Source organism: Aythya marila, assembly GCF_965140915.1.
Source record: "Aythya marila genome assembly, chromosome: 9".
Taxonomy (NCBI): domain Eukaryota; kingdom Metazoa; phylum Chordata; class Aves; order Anseriformes; family Anatidae; genus Aythya; species Aythya marila.
In genome coordinates, this window is record NC_139050.1 from 2023680 (window position 1) to 2046479 (window position 22800).

The window sequence follows — 22800 nt, forward strand, 5'->3', positions numbered from 1 at the left end:
GGAAATGCAGAGATTGAAAAGACGAAACTCTCAGGCAATAAGAATTGTCTAGGACACTCAGGAAATTATGTCCTGCATTCCTGGTCTGTGACTGATACAAGTATGACCTACTTTCTACAACTGTAGCCTTAACCATCTCTCCTAAGAAAAGGAACCATTCTATCCTTTGAAATTCCATGCTTCTAACCAGAATTCCTTTTATTGGACACCAAATCTATAACCAAAGAGGAAGAACTTTAAATCTCACAAGGGAAGGGGAAAAGAGGGGGTCAAATACATAGTGGCATAAATGTAAAATTCCTGGAGTCATTTCTAAGGCCAAGTAAAACCTTTTAGTTGAAGGTCATGCTAAACACCTCACTATGAAATTATAAGCAAATTTAGCTATATGATATATATATATATGGTATGACTATACTGCTGATGTGACTGAACACATTTATGGCATGACTAAACAATTTCTGCAGAAAAAGATGAAGGGAGAATAGAAGAGGGGTGGAAAATGTTGTTCCATTTCCATTCTTCCTAAGTGAAAATTTTCTAATTTTGTTAAAATTTGCCTGATTGGCAAGTCAGAAATGGATTATTATTTCCAGGCTGGCACAATGTGGAATTTTTGTTTGTTTCATTAGCTCAATCAAAGTAAGTAAACCATTTAAAAATCCTTTCCCCCATCTTTATTTGCACTAATACCTACCTCAATAAGACCCCAGCTATTAAAGTTGCTTCTTTTCTTGCCCAAGAAAGGTGTAACACGCCTAAGTTTCAAATAATAAGTTCAGCAAAAATCTTCATTCTGCTAACAATTTGAGCCAAATGCTGACTTATTACTGAGTGAACAGTGGTTCTGGATCTCATTAGGACTCTTCCTGTGCTTCCTCTGACTTGTTGTAGCTATTGAAAACTCATGTAAAACAATTTCTAATAGCTCTGTTGGACTGCAGAAAAGTAGTAGGGCTGTCCAGCCCAATGATGCCGTTAAACATGTATTTGCTTTCTGAGCTCTGACATGTTATTGGCATTGGTAAATGGAAAATGCCACAGCAGCTTCAATAAGCTTGTTAAAAGAAATATAATACATTGAGTTTATCCTAAATTCCAAATGTCAGCATTCCTGTACCCATGTTATTTTATGTAAAACAGAGTAAATGCAGATGGAATCTGATACACCAAGTTCCTACTAGTTTTAGCAATTCAGAGTTCAAGCCCATAGTCAGGAAACCCTAAGGTAAAGAAGTAAACACTGAGTAGCACTGAGCCTTGTACTGTGCTCCTTACAAAGCCACAGCTCCACTGAAATCATTGCAGCAAAGGCACATAATATATTCAGAATAAGGCATATTAGAATGTGAAACATGTTTGCCTACCATACAGATCAGGATAAGAATGAGGCAATGAGCTCATGAAGAAGAAAGAAAGATAATACAAAAGCTTTACTGAAGGGAACTATAAATAAGTCCTAAAAGAAAAACTTTTCCCCAGAGAGAAGGGATGAAGAACTATAGTTCTTGTTACAAAAGAAAGGACAGAATCCTGAGGTACTTCTAGACTGCATTGTTGTAGATAAATATTTTGTGCATAGCTGTGAGTAAACATGTATTTACTTTTTATTACATATGCACAACAATATATATGTGCATCAATCCATATATAGGCTCTGACCTATAGGCTGCGTATCTGCAGCCTCTCATTGGGACTGGGCTCTTCCTGTCACAGCGAACTACAAAACACCCCATTGTGACCTCTTTCTGTGGTTTCTGCTGTAGTGACTGTACGGCTGATAAAGAAGGACCAGACCTCTCTTTGTAAACCAGGAATATCTTTCAGCTGGGAAATATCTTTAATAAAGAACAGGAACAGAAGTTGTAGGGTGCAGACTCTATGAGTGCTAAAAAGTTGCCATGGAACACTCTGGCAAAGCTGCTACAATGGTGCACATCTCCTCGTGGTAAATCTTTGCTTTTCTGTGAAAGTCTTCCAGCATCAAGAAAGAGGAACAGTGTAGAATTTGAGTGAAAAGGCAACCAAATAAACACTTTCTCCCACATTTATTTCAAAACTGTTTATGAAGAAGCAGGGAAAAGGCTTAACTGCTGCTTCAGCAAGAAATGGTGTTCTCTTTCCTTAAATTTTATTTTTGATAAACTCTGTTATTTGATTGGATGTATCTTCCTGAATTGATGATATTTTCACATGGTAGATAATGGTAGATATTTTCTATTTTGATGCCGGAAGAGTGACCAAGAAATTGGAAAAAAAATGATTCTATGATAACAACCCATCAGAGCGACATATGTCAAGTGTCAGGGGAGTACAAAGATTTGCATTTTTTACCTCTTGAAATCACCTTGACTTCTTAGATCAGCATTCCTAGTTGCAGCCAGGGCCAAGCTGTCTGTGCATAGGAGCATGGACTTCATAAAGCTGGCCTTATCGGTGATTTTTGGTTCTGCTTCACTTGGGTTCTCTCATATTGCAAAGCCAAAACCACATTTTAGATACTCAGAATCCAGTATGTTTGCAGTCATTTACTCATTTTCCCAGCCTGTGTAGTAGGCTTGGCAAGGACACATTTTTCTGGAATTTAAAGCCCTGTGAGTGTGCAACTCAAATAGCAAAACCATTTTCAGACAACTTAGGCCAAGTTTGAAATGCCTTCATGGCTGCAGTGAAAATTTTGCTTGAATAAAGCTCAATAAAATAAATAAATAAATAAATAAATAAATAAATCGTGGTTAAATCAGAGAAAAAGAAAAAAAAAAAAAAAAAAAAAGAGTAGTTGTGCTTTCAAGACAATGAAACCATGAAATACAAAGAACAGATAATATCAATGCTTGGACAAGGCAGTCCAAGATCATCACTGTTGCTTATTCAAAGCAAAGTTTGTAAAAGCATAGCAGTTCACACCAGAAAAAGTCTGATGCCTTTTTGATTTCTCCTTCCTATTTAATTTCACTTAGTCATTTTTAAAAAGTGTGCAGTTCAGGTAGAAAATTTATGGCTAGCTTTAACTTGGTAGCAGAAAATCACAAGCCCTGTAAGAGACACAAGCTAAATGTGGACAATTACTTTTTTTCCATGAACTCCATTCCTCTTTTATGATTCAACTTTTTCATTCTGGCATTCTTGCAAAAAGCACCCTTTTGTATGCTACTCCATTATAGCCGTCTCCTGTTCAAAGCTCATTTCAGTTTTATATCATTCTGTCTTAGCAGTTTGATATTATCTTGTATAAAATTTATTTATTCCAAAGATGAAATCATTAGACAGTAATTTAGAAATTATCTATTTAAAAAAAAAAAAAGAATCCATCCCTCTTCGTGCAGCACTATTTGAAAAATGTAGGTACCCTGAAAATCTGACAGATGCATGCAACTTCCTCTAAATTTCATGGCAAAGAGGAAGGACACACCACACTTTAACCTATAATGCAATAATAGCTCAAGGTAAGTATTTCTCTACTGTATTTTAATTGGGTATAAAACTTGAAGTATCCACGTCCACATTAATGAGGTAAAAACTGGAGATACCATAGCTGATGAAACACTTGGATTGGAAGATAGCAGTTACCCTTTGTAGTTTTCTTCCCTATGTAGTCTGTAGCCTTCTCTTCCTCTGTTTCTTTCCCCTTTGCTTCATGCTCTTCCTATCCTTTCTCGTTCTGCTCTCTATGATACTCACAGTCTTCTGTCAAAATACTCTGCCTTTTGCACCTTTGTTCTACTTTTGCTGTCTCAATACTTCTTTACTGTCTTTTTATCTCGATACTTCCCTGGCAATCATTCATATTTTGCTAATGGGCACTGGGTGCAATTGGCAATATAATACCTTGCAGATGATGGGAACATCTGGCACAAAATCTAGCAGCTTAACCACAAAACAGTGTAAGCATACAAAGCTGAGGTCTCTGACAAGGGGAGAGAGCTAGACAGAAAATAATACTATGCCTTTACAGCCTTTATTGCTCACAGTGCTTTAAAATAGAAGGAAAAAAAAAAAAAAAAAAGGCATGTGTATTCATTTCCTCCTCTAAAGTAAACTTACTTTATAACCTTCTTCTCAACAATAAGTAGCTTGCTCTTCATAGTAATAGGAGACAGGACTATCTCTGTTGAAGTATTGATAAATTGACAGGTTAGCATATTTTCAGTAGGTACAGGTTCCATTTTTCATTAACAATTTGGCAATGTATGCCCGAGGAGATCAGCATGCAACACTTATGTTTATTTAGCACTCACTGCATGACTCTAGAGATATGATTTTACTTTGCACTTACCATTTCCATAGATGTTTGGGTAGTTTGGCAAATGAATAGTTGTTTAGCTAGGTTATGGGAATGTTGTATATTACTTTCTAACTGAAGCTTACTCTAATATACTAATGGGGTGTACTGATGAGAGACAGAGCTTAGAAACAACAAGCTTTACAACTTGGAAGCTGCGCTGTGCTTCAGCAGAGCAAAATGAAATGTTTCTTGGCTTGAATCTACTGTGCTATGTGAGTCTTCTGAATTTAGGAAATTGTTTCTGCAAGAAAAAATGGACCCACATTAAGTGTAATGGAAAATATCCCTCTGTTATGGAGCTCTCCATAACCTAAGCAACTACCTTTACAATGATTATCAGCCGTTATACCACATAAGCTCTTGCTTTCCCAGAGGATAATTTCTGTTTTAGTTCAGAACTACTTCACGTACAATGTTTTTTTCCTAATTTTATGATTATTTTCTACCGCACATTTCTCCCAAATGATGTAATGAAAACAGGTCTAACTTTATTCCATACACCGCCTGTAAATAGCAAACACTTAACCTACTCACAGGCAAGAATAAAATCTTTATTTTTGGTAGAAACAGGAACTGGTGAGGGGGAGTGTTCGAGTAGCATGGTGCTGTAAAGATTAACTGAGAGAAAATGAGGGAAAACTATACCGATACCATTTGCCCTCCCCTGATAAAACCCTCTGAACATGCTTCAGATGTCTGGCTTTAATAATTTCCATTAACATTTTGAAACCAGATATTCAGCCTATGACTGGAAATAAAGACAAAACTAGTAAGAAGACATTGATTTGAATGTAATACCTGTGTTGGTACCCTTTTTGGGCCTCTAGGGCATTCTCCAAAGAAAACCGAACCCTGAGCCCCAGCAGGAAAAGAATTGATGTGTTTAGTTGTGAATGCATAACTCACTGCCCCATTGTGGTAGCTCTGATTTTTCAGTCAGTATGAATCTAAAATAATTCTTCTGCTGCCTGTGTTGCTGCAAACTGCAACTCACAGCTGCAGTCGCAAGGGGTAGTTCCTGCTTGTCACTTTGTTTAAAAATATTTTGTAAAATTCTGTTCTAGATTTTCCAAGGCAGTAAAAAGGGAAGAGACATTCTCTTAGACATACTTCTCAGAGCTCTAGCAGTTCTAAAAGTTATAAAGTATTAAACAAATATATATATATATGTCAAAACAAACAACAACAACAAAACAACAACAACAATCTAATTTGTATGACTTGTCAACTTACGGATAAGAAGCTCAGTTAAATTAAGATACTGATATAAAATAGTGTTTCCCAGGCCACTAACACCCACAGAGCATGCTTAGAACATGCTTCTAAGAGTAGTTTGATGCATTCAAGTATGTGTTGCTACAAGTTCAGTCTTAGTATTTGTAGCCATTTCACAACAAACATCTGACATTGTTTACTGCAGCAGAGTTGATCATGCAGAAAACACGGTTCTTCTTCCCATAAACAGATGTGGTGAACAGCAGGGTATAATTATTTGTGTCTTCTATGAGAACCCCTCAGCATACTAAGGATATCAAAAGATTTGCATTATCGGGAACATTAAAGGTGTGTGGCTGGGGAGACAAACAGAACCTGTAATACCAGGAGACTAAAAACAAAATGATGTTTAATACCCAGTAGGCTCTCTAGGAAGCAAGCAAAAATGTAAATAATGCACTCTTGAAAAATATGCAAATGGTATTTGTTGCAAAATAGGAAAAAAAAAAAAAACACAACACTCAAGTCCAGATTTTTCCCCAAAGGAAAGCCCTACCGAGGGGCAGGAGCATGTTTGTTTGGTTTGTTTATTTTGGTGTTGTTTTAAAAAGCTTCTTTCCAACTGCCATGAAAGTAGACGCTTTTTACTGCAGGAATAGGTACTTCTGGTTAGATCTCCTAGTGTCTTCCCTGGTCTTCATGAATCCTTTAAGAATTGACACACAGTGTGGTCTCCAAATACCACCACCCCCTATTTCTCTAGCTTCAGACCACCCATGTGCCTCTGCAACCCAGCTTCTTGGCTGCAGCACCATTTGGAATAGCGTATGACTGAGGGAGAGATCTCTACTTCAGCCCACGCTATGCAATGCTTCAGGCCATACAAAACTGTATGGCTTTACTAAATAGTGAGACATGCTAATGCACCAAATACATTGCTTCCCTCTGAATCAAGATGGGCAATGACATGATCTCTATCACATACAAAGGAATTTTTGAACTGTTTACAAAGTACTTCGAGCTGCTTCAGGGTGAACAGTGCAACAGAAAATTTAAAACAGAGGAAAATCCTATTCTCTAGTAGCACGGAGCATGAAATCTATAGTTTCTTCAAATTGGCCAGCTTACTGTCACAGAATCACAGAAGGGTTGATGTTGGAAGGGACCTCCAGGGATCATCTAGTCCAACCCCACTGCCAAGGAGGGTCACCTAGAGCATGTTACACGGGATCACATCTGTCAAACAGATAAAATGCTGACCAACATTTGAAAACATATACGCAGTAACTCATTGATGTGCATGGACTGGAGCAGAAAAGATCTATTTCCTTAAAAGTTTTGTTATAAGCAAACTCAGAGGATTGCTTGTTCACCCACCAGATAGTCAGATTCTCCACATGAGACATCTGAGACACAGATAACGTTAAAATAATATAGAAGCCTTTCTTCAGCTTTTCAACAAACCATCTAAAGTGTTTCCCTAATCATTACTATTGCGTTAACACCTTCTGTCTGAGAACAAGCTCCACTATCTTTCATTCCATACTCCATACATTGACTACATTGATAAACTGCAGCAAGTTCAGTGGATAGCCACTGAGTTGGATGCGGGGTAGCGCATTTGTCCTGTAAGGAGAAACTTAATTGGGCCTTGTTCAGCCTCTGGAAGAGATGCTTTGGGGACAAGGGTGGGTGCTATCAAGACCAAGCCAGGTTCTTCACAGCAGTGCATGACAGGAGGACAAAATGACTGAGGCACACTAAATAAAAGAGGCTCTGACTTGACACAAGCAAAAACATTTTTGCCATGAGAACAGTCAAGCATTTGACCAGGTCATCCAGAGAAGCTGTGTAATCTTCACCCTTGGAGATTTTCAAGAATGAACTGGCTAAAGCCCCGAGCACCCTGATTTGATCTCACTGCTGATGCTGCTTTGAGTAGAGCTAGAGATGTCCTGCAGACCCTTCCAACCTGAGTTAGTCTGCAGTTCTATGATGCTATAAATAACATGTTACAGCAGAACATACTCTGCCTCCAGACTATTCCTTCCACCTATTTTGTACTTCCATCTTTTCTACCATGTTTTCTTTTGATTCAGTCATCTTAGTACCCATCGTCCCATATTCAACAATTAGCTTCCCAGGCAGTTTTTCCTTCTTCTCACCTTCTTTAGAAATAGAGAGACTGCAATAAAAATATTTTACTGAAGAAAAACAGCTACGATTATATCACTTCCTGCTGCAGCAAGGACTTTATGCATCATGGTGGCTCTTGAAATGCTAATTAGCCTCTGCCCATCACCAGCTAAACAGCTTATACAGAAAAATCATTCACTTTTTTAATATAATGATTTGGCTCTTGCTTGCTTTTTGTGCCTTCACCTCTTCTCAGCTAACTAGCCTCTCTGTGAAGCTTAGCAGCAACAAAAACAGACATGTTAAAACACCAGTCTTCACTCCTTTTCGGCATCTCCATTATTGGAAGCATTGGTGCCTTTATCTGTTCTGTGGTATTTATGAGCATACTGCAAATTTAGAGTAGGATGATGTCCCTGATCAGGAAAAAAAATAAAAAAAAAAAGTGAAAGAGAGAAAGAAAAAGAAAAACATTTCATCTGTAAAGACTAATATTGAAACTCTACAATAAGAATGTGAGGTCATATACAGACTAGATACACTGACTAACCTACATACTGCACCACTGATACCTTCTTGTAGCCTATGCTGTACAAGAAGATTGCTGTTTCTCAGATTAAAAACACAAAACAGAATATTTTATAAAATTGCTCACCTTATTTTTTCCTTCCAGCTGTCCTTACAACCCACTTCATTTATTTGAGTTGAGGAGAAGAAGGAGCATGTGTTCATGACATCTCTATGGACCATGAAATGAAATTTTTCATTTGTCATTAAATGAAATTTAGGAAAGCAGAAGAACCTACCTGATGTTGTTCAGTTCTCTTGCAAACCGGGTCTGGATTATGCAGCTGCCCTCCGTTGATCATCAGAATATGGGTACAGCTCATTGCCATTTCTTTCCCTTCAAACAACTTTCTGAGTGAGGTTGTCTTTGCCACTCTTTTGTTGCAGAATCATAGAACAGTTTAGTGTGGAATTGACCTCTGAAGGTCTCTGACCCAGTCCCCTGATGAAAACAATGCAAACTACAAAGCCAGAACAAGTTATTTTGAGCCTTGTCTGATCACACTGAATGCCTCCCAATATCCACCTCTGAGGAATGCCATTAGTAACAGAGTGTGAGCTGGATTTCAAACCAGTGTTCATTACTATTTGCGACCAGCAGGTGAGTGGGTTTTCCACCCACCATGTCCTTCCATGATGAAGGACTTGATTCAAACAGCTTTCAGTAATCTTCCTATTAATGCTATCTTATCTGGTACATACATAAATCCACAATTTGCCTTATATTTTATAAATTATATAGAATCCAGAAAGCATAACATTACCTCTTACATGTCTGCTAAATAGCCTTTCTCATTCAAAGATCATAAAATACCTTTTAAGTATGGATTGATTTTTAGAAAGCAGAATACTGCCCTCACTTTAGATGTGGAAAAATGCACTTGCTGACAGGTTACTCTGCCTTGTAAGGCCCTACCTGAAGTACTGCATTCAGGTTTGGAGCCTCCAGCACAAGAAAGATGTAGGCCTGGAGCGAGTCCAGAGGCAAACTGCAAAGATGGTCAGAGGGCTGAAACACCTCTCCTATGAAGAAAGGCTGAGAGAGCTGGAGATGTTCAGCCTGGAGGAGAAGGCTCTGGGAAGACCTCATAGAGGCCTTCCAATACTTAGAGAGGTCTTATAAAAAGGATAGAGAAGGACTCTTTACTCAGGTAGATAATGATAGGACAAGGGATAATGGTCTTAATCTAGAAGAGGATAGATTTATTTGACATTAGGAAGAAATCCTTCACTGTAAGGATAGGGAAGCACTGGAACAGGTTCCTCAGAGAAGTTGTAGATGTGTTCGAGGTCACAGGTTCGAGGTGTTTGAGGCCAGGCTGGATGGGGTCTTGGTCAACCTGATCCCTGGTTGGCATCCCTGCCTATGGCAGGGGAGTTGGAGTTAGATGATCTTTAAGGTCTCTTCCAACCCATGCCACCCTATGATTCTATGATTAAGGGATGGGACTGTTTCACCCTGTGCCAGTGGCAGAGCTGAGAGACAACTCTGAAGGCCAGCACCCTGTTCTACTCTATGGTATGCCATTTGGTCTACCACTGTGGGTATCTGAGAAACCCTTTTTGCCATCACCATTCAGATGACTCAAAACAGAATCACAGAATCACAGAATTTCTAGGTTGGAAGAGACCTCAAGATCATCGAGTCCAACCTCTACCTAACACTAACAATCCCCACTAAACCATATCCCTAAGCTCTACATCTAAACGTCTTTTAAAGACTCCCAGGGATGATGACTCCACCACCTCCCTGGGCAGCCTGTTCCAATGCCTCACAACCCTTTCAGTGAAGAAGTTCTTCCTAACATCTAACCTAAAACTCCCCTGGCGCAACTTTAGCCCATTCCCCCTCGTCCTGTCACCAGGCACGTGGGAGAACAGACCAACCCCCACCTCACTACAGACTCCTTTAAGGTATCTGTAGAGAGCAATAAGGTCGCCCCTGAGCCTCCTCTTCTCCAGGCTGAACAAGCCCAGCTCCCTCAGCCGCTCCTCGTAGGACTTGTTCTCCAGGCCCCTCACCAGCTTCGTCACCCTTCTCTGGACCCGCTTAAGCACCTCGATGTCCTTCTTGTAGCGAGGGGCCCAAAACTGAACACAGTACTCGAGGTGCGGCCTCACCAGAGCCGAGTACAGGGGGACGATCACCTCCCTAGCCCTGCTGGTCACACTGTTTCTGATACAAGCCAGGATGCCGTTGGCCTTCTTGGCCACCTGAGCACACTGCTGGCTCATATTCAGCCGACTATCCACCATCACTCCCAGGTCCTTCTCTGCCTGGCAGCTCTCCAAACACTCATCTCCCAGCCTGTAGCTCTGCTTGGGGTTATTGCGCCCCAGGTGGAGGACCCGGCACTTGGCCTTGTTAAACTTCATGCAGTTGACCTCAGCCCATCGGTGCAGCCTATCCAGATCCTCCTGCAGAGCTTTCCTACCCTCAAGCAGATCGACACACACGCATAGCTTGGTGTCATCTGCAAACTTACTGAGGGTGCACTCAATGCCCTCGTCCAGATCATCGATGAAGATATTAAAGAGGACCAGCCCCAGCACCGAGCCCTGGGGGACGCCACTAGTGACTGGCCTCCAACTGGACTTGGCTCCATTCACCATGACTCTTTGGGCCCGGCTATCCAGCCAGTTTCTAACCCAACGAAGCGTGCGCCACTCCAAGCCAAGAGCAGCCAGTTTCTTGAGGAGAATGCTGTGGGAGACGGTGTCAAAAGCCTTGCTGAAGTCAAGGTAGACCACATCCACAGCCTTTCCCTCATCCACCCAGCGCGTCACTCTGTCATAGAAGGAGATCAGGTTCGTCAGGCATGACCGGCCTTTCATAAAGCCATGCTGACTGGGCCTGATCGCCTGCTTCCCCTGCAAGTGCTGCATGATGACTCTCAGGAGGATCTGCTCCATGAGCTTTCCTGGCACTGAGGTCAAGCTGACAGGCCTGTAGTTTCCCGGGTCTGCCCTCCGGCCCTTCTTGTAGATGGGCGTCATGTTTGCTAGCCGCCAGTCGATTGGGACCTCCCCCGATAGCCAGGACTGCTGATAAATGATGGATAGTGGCTTGGCCAGCTCCTCTGCCAGTTCCCTCAGTACCCTTGGGTGGATCCCATCCGGCCCCATCGACTTGTGCACATCTAAGTGCCATAGCAGGTCACCAACCAGTTCTTCGTGGATAATGAGGGCCACATCCTGCTCCCCATCCCCTTCCACCAGCTCAGGGTACTGAGTATCCAGAGAACATCCGGTATTGCCGCTAAAGACTGAGGCAAAGAAGGCATTGAGCACCTCCGCCTTTTCCTCATCTCTTGTAACTAAGTTTCCCCCCGCATCCAGTAAAGGATGGAGATTCTCCTTAGTCCTCCTTTTTGTGTTGATGTATTTATAGAAACGTTTTTTGTTATCTTTAACGGCGGTAGCCAGATTGAGCTCCAGATGACCTTTGGCCTTCCTAATTTTGTCCCTGCACAGCCTCGCTACTTCTTTAAAGTCCTCCTTAGTGGCCTGCCCACTTTTCCAAAGATTATAAACCCTCTTTTTCCTCCTAAGATCAAGCCACAATTCTCTGTTGAGGCAGGCCGGTCTTCTTCCCCGCCAGCTCGTCTTTGGGCACGTGGGGACAGACCGTTCCTGCGCCATTAAGACTTCCCTCTTGAAGATCGCCCAGCCTTCCTGGACCCCTCTGCCCTTCAGAACCGCCTCCCAAGGGACTCCACCAACTAGTGTCCTGAGCAGCTCAAAGTCAGCCCTCCGAAAGTCCAATACAGCGGTTTTACTGGTCCCCTTCCTGGCCTCGCCAAGAATAGTGAACTCCACCATTGCGTGGTCACTCTGCCCGAGACAGCTCCCGACGATCACGTCCTCCACCAGTCCTCTGTTTGTGAAGAGAAGGTCTAGCGGGGCACCTCCCCTGGTAGGCTCACTAACCAGCTGCGTCAGGAAGCTATCTTCCACACTCTCCAGAAACCTCCTAGACTGCTTTCTCAGGGCTGTGTTGTGCTTCCAGGATATATCAGGGAAGTTGAAGTCCCCCACGAGTACAAGAGCTGATGATTTTGCAACCTCTGTCAGCTGCCTGTAGAATTCCTCATCCGTCTCCTCATCCTGGTTCGGCGGTCTATAGCAGACCCCGACCAGGACACTAGCCTTGTTGTCCCTGCCGATCCTAACCCAAAGGGACTCGACCTTGTCATTCCCAACCTCGAGTTCTACAACCTCGAAAGACACTCTAATATAGAGAGCCACACCACCACCCCTTCTATGCTGCCTGTCCCTTCTATAGAGCTTATAGCCAGGCATTGCAGCACTCCAGTCATGAGACTGGTCCCACCACGTCTCCGTGATGGCAACCAAGTCGTAGCCTGCCTGCCGCACGATGGCTTCCAGCTCCTCCTGTTTGTTACCCATGCTGCGTGCATTGGTGTAGATGCACTTCAGCTGGGCCATTGCCTTATCCTCCGGCCTTGCCATTGTTCCCCCTGGCACAGCCCCAACAATCCTAGCCTCAGCCCCATCCCCCTTCCTACCTAGTTTAAAGCCCTCTCAATGAGCCCTGCCAGCTCCTGGCCCAGGATCCTTTTTCCCCTAAAAGATAGGGACCCGTCTGCGGCCATCAGGCCAGGTGCTGAGTAAAGTGCCCCATGATCAAAAAACCCAAGATTTCTGCGTTGGCACCAGTCCCGGAGCCACGTGTTTAACAGGTGGGCTTTCCGTGTCCTCTCTGAACCCCTCCCTGCCACCATAGGGATGGACGAAAACACCACCTGCACTCCCGCTCCATCCACTAACCGACCCAGTCCCCTAAAGTCCCTTTTGATAGCCTTGAGGCTTCTCTCTTCGATGTTATCACTGCCCGCCTGGACTATCAAAAGGGGGTAATAGTCAGAGGGGCGTACCAGGTTAGGAAGCTTCCTGGCAACGTCCCTGACCCTGGCCCCAGGGAGACAGCAGACTTCCCTACGGGTAGGGTCAGGCCGACAAATAGGGCCCTCTGTTCCCCTTAGAATCGAGTCTCCAACAACAATAACCCTCCTGTCTTTATTGGTGGAGGCAGTCCTGAGGTGCGGAGTTGACCTCCTCGCCCCAGGCATCCTCCTGGGAACATTTGCTACCTCTTCCTCACACACCGGCCTCTCAATCTCTAGGGCCTCAAACCTGTTGCGTAACGGCACTTGGGAAGGTGGGGCCGGAAGGGGAGGGCATCGCCTGCGATGTCGAGCAGGGACCTGTTTCCATTCCTCCTCAGCTCCCAGATCCCCTCCCTCTGCCCGACGGGGACAGGGCAGGGGGTCCGCCCCCATTTGAGGAGTCTCACCTCGGCACCTCCCCTTGAGGCCCTGCAGGGAGTTACTCCAGAAGTCTATCTCTCGCTCACACTCCCTGATGGCCCTCAACCTCTCCACCTTCTCCTTGAGCTCCGCCACCATGCGGACCAGGTCATCCACCTGCTCGCACCTCACGCACGCAGTTTCTCTGCCTCCCGCCGATGGCAGCAACAGGCTCAGACACTCCTTGCATCCGGTGACCTGAACTGCGGCATTTTTTAACGGGTAGTCGGTCTGCGTGTGTACCGACTTTCTGGAGAGCGCGCCGTGCCTGGTGGCGACCATTATCACCTAGTTACGGCTGTTGTTAACGAGGTGTTGTTTGTGTGTAGGGGGAGCGCTCTGCCCTTCCTGCGCGCCCTGTCTGCGCGAACTGCCGCGCTAACTGCCGCGCCACTCCCTTCTGACGCGCCACGCCCTGTTTGCCCGCCCTGTTTGCCGCACTCCTGGTCGCTCGCGCGCCCTAGGTGGTTTTTCATAAACCCATGCTGACTGCGCCTGATCGCCTGCTTGCCCTGCAAGTGCTGTGTGATGACTCTCAAGATAATCTGCTCCATGAGCTTCCCTGGCACGGAGGTCAAACTGACAGGCCTGTAGTTTCCCGGGTCTGCCCTCCAGCCCTTCTTGTAGATGGGCGTCACGTTTGCTAGCCGCCAGTCAAAAAAAACTTCAGGTACAATGGAAGAGAGAAGAGCCATGGTGAGGCCAGCATCAAAGAGCACTGCCAGAGCCTGAGGGCTGACAAATGTAAGTGGGTTACTACACAATCTAGTTTCCTGTCCAAATCATAATCCCATTTTGACATCGTTCCGAAACAGCCTTCTAACATAGCCAGAAAGCTTTTGCGTTTGATCCTAAATTAGTCATTCAGTGCTAGTGCCTTACTTATGGTTGTAATAATATCCTGAATAATCCTGTTTTGCTGTTGAGCTGAGTCATACATGTAACACACAGCACGTTTGCTTGAACAGTTTGTAAGCTCCTTTCCCTGTTAAAGAAACAGCCCATCAGCATTTCTTTCCACCACAACGAGAGGCAATGAGAGAAGCAGCGAATACAAGTATTTCAGTTTAGCACCCGGTACTGCAGCGAGAAAAATTTAACACAATGCATTCGCGTATGGGCCTGGTCCATGGAGAACCCTTGCTCAGCAGCACCGAGGCCTAACGCCTCTCTCACGGGCCGGGCCAGGTTGACGTTGCCCGGAGGCAGCCAGCAGGTGGCGGCCGCGCTCTGCCTGAGCCCCCAGCCCCAGGGGTCCGGGAGGCCGCGGTGAGGAGGTTATTTGGAGGCTGCTTAAATCCACAGCTCCGGCAGCCTTCCTCGTCGCGGTTGTTCGGTTTTGCGCGAGTGTGAGGGCGGTGGGGAAGGCTCAGAAAGTCATAAGGCCTGGGCAGCACTGCTCTGTGCACGGCATCCTTGCCCAGGCTGTGAAGTAAAGCAAGGTTTTGCTGAATGTCAGAGGCTAGAGAAATGCCAGGCCAATCCAAAGGCAAATTTTGAGTTGATTTTTGGATGATTAATGAAAAGGGAAAAGAAAAAGCATTTCATTTCATTCTACCTCAAATAAAACTTCACTACCACCACCCCCCACCCCACCACCACTGTTCTTTATTTAGATCTCTTTGATAGGCTAGTAGTGGGGAACCTATCCACATTGTGGGCCTGATATGTTGGCATCCAGATTCAGGATAACCAGAGCAAGGCAACGCTCCAATTCCGAGTCAGCAAGAGTGACTGCCAGAGCCTTCGTTTGTGGTATGGTGGGAACAGTTTGCAAAGCTTGTGAGGGCTGGGTCACACTGCTCTTCTCTCCAACTTGTAGTATTGGTTGTAAGGGAAGATTAAGAATTGTCAAGGAAGCATCAGTCTTCACAGATTACTTCAAACACTGATCTATCCAAGAACTCTGAATAACACATTAAATTAAACAATTCTGGTGAATGATTCTTAGTATAATAGGGATGTAATAGGCAAGAGGCAGCCTATTAGCTAAATTTGTTATCCAAGGTAGCTAAATGTCAGAATATTAATAATCAGATTTTCAGATGGCTTTACTTAGTTTTTGAAGTACGAACTAGTTATCAGAATTGCAAAACAACTATATGAAGATGGCACCAGCAAAATTACATTAGTTACGGGAATACTTACAGGTTTGGAAGTGACTCAGAAGCCTGAACTACTTGCTACATTGCATTTCTAGTAAAAGGAATTGACTGCAAAACTGCTATAACCTCTCACTGGCAAACTGCAGCCTTATTAATATGCTTGGCAAGATGATGGGGGCTTTCCATTACCGATCCTCTTGTTAGCCCCTCAAGTGTGTGACTGAAGCACTCTTTTGGGAGCAGTTTGTGGAAGTGAATGTTGTAAATATATTTCCTTTATAGGCAAACAGATGCTCTCTGTCTTTGCGGCTATCAAACTGGCACATTCATGAACACACAACTCAAAAATAAATGGGAAGAGAAAGTAGTAGTTAAACCTGCCAAAAATTAAGATCTAATGATAATTGCAAGCACATAATTTTGTCATTTTTTTCTCAGTGAGTCAAGACAAAAAGTAACTTCTCCCTCTCCTCCCAAAAAATTTATCAACTTGTCTCTTCAAATGTCAATGGTCACCTGAGGTTTATTTAAGTCCGACTTCATTCCTTCGGAGTATTCATGTTATTCTCATGCTGAATCATCATTTCATAGGCTTTCAGTGCTGGGTAGCCACAGGGTTGTAAAGGCAAAAATATTCAATATAATGGAAGAACAAATTCCATTTTTCCCCACCGATTCTTTAAGTTATCTAAATTTGAATTGGATATAAACCTTTAAACCCTCAGGTTTACCTGGAAAGCCTTTGCTACAGAGCATCCAGGCAGGCTGCTTCTGCTTCCACTTCAGTAAGGCACACTGGTAGCAGCTTAACACATTTTCCAGTGATTGCCCACAAACAGTTTGTGAAGGACAAGCATCCCCACAAACCTTCTCAAATAATGTTCCCCCTGATTAAAGAGCCTTAGGAAGAGCTTCTCTGCTGAGGAAAAACTTATGCTACACCATGAGGTCAACTTGTCATGGACCATAAACAAGGAGCCTGTAGCAATGTCATTCAAAACTTTTTTCAATGTTGTTTCAATGTTTCATCTCTTCATTAGGTCCTGGCCTCTGTATGGCTTCTGCTTTGAAAGAATTAATTATTCAAACTCTGCATGCATATCTTTTTTCCACTACTAGATACTAACCTCATTGTGCTACAAAGACAAAAACCTTTGGTAACAGCCAGGACAGATGCTGCAGCAAAGCAACACCTTTCAGAGGCGTGCCACACCTTGGGCTATTAAGCCTGGTTTTATTATCTTTGATATTTTAATTTAGGTGCCACACTATGGGGTATTCTCATTGTTCAAAGAACTTATATTCTATTTTTTTAATGCCTCATTGTAAAGAACTGGAAAATATGAACCAACTGCAAACTTAAAGCTGCACAATCCAAAGAATACAACTATGTAATTTAATAAAGATCTTGTTTGAGAACTTATTTTTTATCTTTTGGTGCTTTTTAACATGGAAACACTGCTGTGTTATTCATCCAATATCCCTGTGGGAATGCTGTCTTCTTTCTATAGTGATACTATATAAGCCTCTATCTCAAGGGAATATGTAACAGTTCAGTACCAAGATGCTATGCTGAGATATCTGTACCTTCATACTTCCTATTCTGCAGGGGCTTCTGCCTTTAAAGCATGTCAGAGTTACTTTCCCCTCTTTCTCTCCCTTCTTTGATCTTTTTGATCTTTATAGTTTTCTAACCTATTATTAATTTCCTCTTGCTAACCCATATCAAAAGCCTCATGTATGATTTCCAGTTGATAAAATTGCCATTGGGATGCCCCTTCTCTTCCTTTAGCATTGATCGTCATCAGTCTTGAACAGATGCTGGGGAGGCAGATGATCTTTCAAATGTAGCAAGGAAGACTACGAGGAGGGTGCCTGGAAGCAAATTCAGCCACTTAGAAGTATGTAGTCACACACCATGGTGTTAGCTAGCTTTGGAAAGGGAGGGAAGTGAAAGCTGAACATCAAAGTGTAATGGAAATGGCATCCTTAGTGCCACAATTCCTCCTTTCATCTGGGCTTTTTTCTCCTGGCAAGGTATTGCAGGCAGTTCTGCTTTCTACAGCACCAAATAGACTCAAGCTTCAGTGAATGTAAATGGAGTTTCTAGGTATGTTTTGTATCCTTTAGAAGTTTTAACACTCACTAAAATTAATTTGAGATCAAAAATATTTTCAACCAGCAGAAGCAGGTACAAACAAGGCTCTGGTATTCTTCAGGCTGGAGCTGCAAGAAGACAAGGAAGAGCAGAAAAAGTTCATCCCCAGTGACTCCTTAGGCCAGGTCAAAGTGTTAAGCTGTATGGTACCAACAGAATGCCTTGTGGGCCAGAGGCTTTGGTGCAGAATCCTGCCTGTCCTTTTGAAGCAGCATCACATCCCAACTGCAATCAGCTGAGGTGTTAGCTAGAGAAGTGGCAAACAGAATGTACCAATGTTATACTTATGGCTCCCTTTCTGGGTTTGTTCTGGGAGCCGAGAACATCCCAGAACCAAGCTCCTGTAAGATTTCAGGAATTAAAAGGATACTGCAAGACAATGCTACTCATTCTGTTAGTTCTGTGCTACAGAAAACATCGTTTGCTTAAAACAAGGTTTTAACTGGATTAAATGACTGTTGCTTGGACAGGATATGGACAGAAGGGGGTGGCAAAGTGCAGTTCATACACGGACTCGGGAAACTGGTCAGAACTGGTTAATACCCCCTTCTCAACCCACGCAGCTTCAGGAGACTGCGTGAATATTTAACATTCATTTCCAGTCTTGAGTCTTCTTCATCTATCATATGGGATCAAGATTTATTCCCTATTCTCTTGTAGCTAGTGCTATTTCTGCAGGCAGCTCTGCTGTGCTCTTCTGTCTTGTCTCTCATATTCTGTCTTTTACCATATATTCAGTTACTAGAAAAAATATTATCAGCATTATTTCCTTCTGCAGCCCAAACTTCTGTTTACTTCAGTAGGTGTTTGAGGTGTTTGACAAGAAAAAGTAATTCTGTAAGGTCTCTAACTCTTCTCTAACCCTTTCAGTGCTCCATAACATAGACTAATGATTATACTACAGGAGAAATTGTTATTGTGGAAAAAAAAAAAAAAAAAACATAATTCAGCATAGCAAGAACTCCAAACTGAAGGAAGTAGAGATGTTAGGGCCACTTAAAGTTTTGTTAATAAATTCCAAAAATACTTGGTAACTTAATTACTTGGAGCTATACCAACAGGCAACCTAAAACAGCTAATGTTTCCTTATTTCTGAAGCACTTCTTATTTTTGTGAATAGTCTTCAAAAAAAAATCTGCACATCTGTGGATATCCTGCCTGATTTAGGAAAGATGCCTGTACTGTGATGTGGGCAGTATGTTGTGAGCTGTGGTTCAGCCTATGGTACACACTGCTACTGGCAAGCATTTTGAGTAATTGATTGTCCATATGAGATTTATGGGGAAAAAGCTGTATAATAATATCAAGAACAAAAGTTACCACAGTTCACAGTAGTCAATGCTCAGTGATGTAGCATCAGCATCCTCCAAGAAGGGAATGTTCTTCAGTCTGGCTTATTTAGGAATATAATCTTCTTTCTCTGATCTTTGAAGTCATGAAATGAACACAGAGGCAGAGAAATTAGAGCAAGAAAAGAGCTATTAGACCATATAGCTCATTATTCCATCACTAAAAGGCTACTCTGCAGTACATTCATGGGTGCTTTGTCCAGTACACGTAAAAACCTGGAGCATGGGAATAATGATGGAACAATTATAGTATGCAGAAATATCAGTCCTTTTCTCTCTACTTTGATCCAGCTATAGGATGAAGCAAAGCAGTAATTGCTGCCATTACAGAGAACAAATCTATTTGCATTTCTACAGCTCTGCAGCTCTAGCTGTGAATGTCTAATCAGTCCTATTGCTGGAAAAATATTTTCCAGTCTCTTGTCAAATCTCTTGTCTGATTGCAGTGCATTACCACATAGCTGCTTTATTCCACCCATGTCCTGGCCCACATCAGTGGAGGGCTGTGGTGTGAATTTCTGAAGCCAATGCTGACGTGTATGAAACGATATTTCATACAGCAGTGTCAGTGGTTCAGTAAATACTCCTTTCACCTTTAATGGAATACTACCCAGCATATCCTGCAAGGGTAACTGTGCTTCTAGGAGAACTGTAAAACTTCTCGATGTTCTGAATAATGCATGTATACAAATCCCATCACACACTCTTGCACAAACAGTGACATTTACTCCAATGTCCTTACCAGCTTAAGCTATAATTATTACACTGCACATTTCTCACCCAGGCTTCCCCTGCAGTTTTGATTGCAGTCTGTATTTCTCATTCCCTGTTCTACATGCTGTGTTCTGATGCAAATGTACCTGCACAGTGTGAGTGACACATATTTATAAATTTAACCTGAATCTGAGTAAGTTGTACCTGTTCTTCTCCCAATCAGTAGTGTTTTTCTGCCTTCAGCCTGGGAACTTATAGTCAGCTTAAGCTTAGTACACAGTTCTCAGATCTGATACATCATTTTCGTCTCCCTCACCCAGCACATAAGTGCTGTAATCTGGCCAGGTTAAAGATCCCCATGGGACGAGGAGGTGGCTGGAGCAGCACAGAACTGGCATGCTGTCAGACTGCTCATGTGAGCAATGGGCATGGTAGAGGTGAGGACAGATCATTTGTTACACCGAAGTCACAGCTCTACTTGCTCCTTTATAGCGTTTGGTTCAACTGCAGAAGCTGTGATATGCCAGGTAATGGGAAAATGTCATTCAGTCAGTCATCACAGACATGTTGGGGAGGGGAGGTATTTGCAATGAAATAAACAGAATAAACAGTTTGTTATTACAGGGGAAGTTGAGTTTACTTTCCTCTATTTTATTATAAATTTGCATTACTAAACACCGAAATGCAAATGTTTATATGATTCATCTGACAGAATTCTTCTTGCCTACAAAAGACAAGGGAAATCTTTCTCTGATCTATCTCAATATTCAAAGATCAATAGAATATACCAAACTCCTGTTGAGGGAGGTGTCTGGGACTGGCAGTCATGCCCAGTGAATAGCAGTGAATAGTATGTCCCAAGTTGCTCATGAGTTTACTCTGCAATTGCACCCTATGGACAGGAATCATCTTCTAGCAATACTCAATCTGAACAAGTGAAGAAAAGGAGACACAGTTGGTTTTTAGTGTTATTTTCAGCTAGATTAAAGTAAATCCCATATGCCTGCCTAATTCATGTCTGTAATATCATTTAACTTGAAAAGTATTTCACATGAGTTATGCAAAAATTATTTGTCCCCTGGTTTGATGTCTTTACATACACACTTAAGATATTACCTCCAATGTGATCCACTATAACTGTTAGAGCTGTTCCAAAGTCAAAGTATTTTATACAAATATCTCAATCTTTTCTCATAAAACCCATTTATTCTTCATATGTTTACAAAGTACGTTTTCCATGTGAAAGCATCCAATACCTCACAACTGCATTTCCATTTAATCAATTTAATTATCATTCATTTGCCTCACCCAGGATATATTTAAGGCAATTTTCCACTTAATCATTCCTACTAAAAGCTACAGGAATAGCCTTAGGTTTTAAAGATTGTCAAACCCTATCCTGTAGAATGGTATGTTTTATTTCGTAGTTAAACAAGACACACAACCATTATGAAGACCCTACGGTGGAAATAGTGTGTCCTGTAACTGGGCAAGCCTTGGAGTTTAGAAAACTGCCCTTTGTGAAATGCATCCAGTCAAATTTTCCTCAAGGTGTTACTTACACAAACCAGTCATTAATTCTGTGGGAAAACTGTCTTTTATACAGCTGACTCTTGTGCCTGTGTAAGTCTTCTTAAACGGATCCTAGTGCCCATAAAATACAGAATGATTCTTTAGGAGGTTGTTCTGCCTTCAGGGGAAAGGAAATAAAAACTAGAGTGCAGTAGATCCTGACACATCTGTAGATTTATGCTACTGGTTCAATCATATATCCTACAGGATCATCTAGGTTTATATGCTAAAAAACAAAAGGAATAGGCAATAACTTCCACTTGCTGCCATCTACTAGCAATAACCAAATTTCCCAGCAATTCCTAACCTGTAACTGGACAAGACTAGTGTCTGCAAAACACTGAGTTTCACTAGAAATATTAATCAAGTACTCAAGAATACGTGCTCTTCCATGGGAAGCTTGGACAGGACTTCACTTATTCTTGGTTGTTAATTGGTGAAGAGCTTGAGTACAGGATAGCACCACAGAACATACTTCCCTCTGCTGTGTGATTGCAGTTGGAGTAGTATGAATTCATAATAATAATAATAATAATTCCTGCATAGCTCTCTTTGCAAGACTAAAACTGGCAAGGCAGAAGTTTGCAGATCACTCTTGTGTGGTCTAGATCTGACAAAAAGCAGTGTGCACTCTGAATATCTAGTAAATTCTTGGCAGTGTGGACGAAGTTTTCATTTCCATTGACAGTACCTTGTACTTGTCAATTCCTTTGAAACATATTTAAAAGCAGAGGATTACAGAATGACTTCTCTAATCCCAACCCTCAAACTCTTCACTAAGTACAGTTGCCTAATATGCAATATGTTTGATCATTATTAGCCTTTGCCCCAGCAGATTTTCTGTCAAAGTGCTGGAGCAACATAGTATTATGTACTCTTGAGGAGGAAGGTGGGTATTTTTGGCAAAAAATCTGGTGGAAGTTCTTCTTCCTTCTGGCTAGTCACTGGCATAAACCATTCCTTGTGGCTACCTGAGGAGCAGGGACCAGAATGGACTGAAAGGAAGCAGAAGTCTTTATTTCCTTCCTGTTACCTGGTATCCACTCTTTCCCCATTCCTGTGCTCCTCAGATATGGTAGCTAACTGAGGTATCTTTGCCACAGGGGTTTTCTGGCATCAGAGAGGAAAAAGTCAAAACTGCAGGACAACATTATGATTATCATAATAAGCCATAATTAAAGAACTATTTTAACAGATCTTTATTTGATGGATTTTTGGTATAAAACCCACAAAACTAAAATTAAGAAAGAGCTATGTTTCATGAGGCAGAACTGACAATGCTGAAAGATCTGATTAAACTATTGGTGAACCCACTAAACATTGTAATCTTTATGATACAGTAATATAATCAGGTTGGGGAAGATGCAAC

At 42.4% G+C, this 22800-nt stretch overlaps 1 protein-coding gene across 1 annotated transcript in view; it reads left to right on the plus strand.

Annotated features, from left to right (window-relative positions):
• SLC9A9 (solute carrier family 9 member A9) overlaps positions 1-22800 on the plus strand; it is a 226536-nt gene that overhangs the window by 13182 nt on the left and 190554 nt on the right. The window lies entirely within an intron of this gene.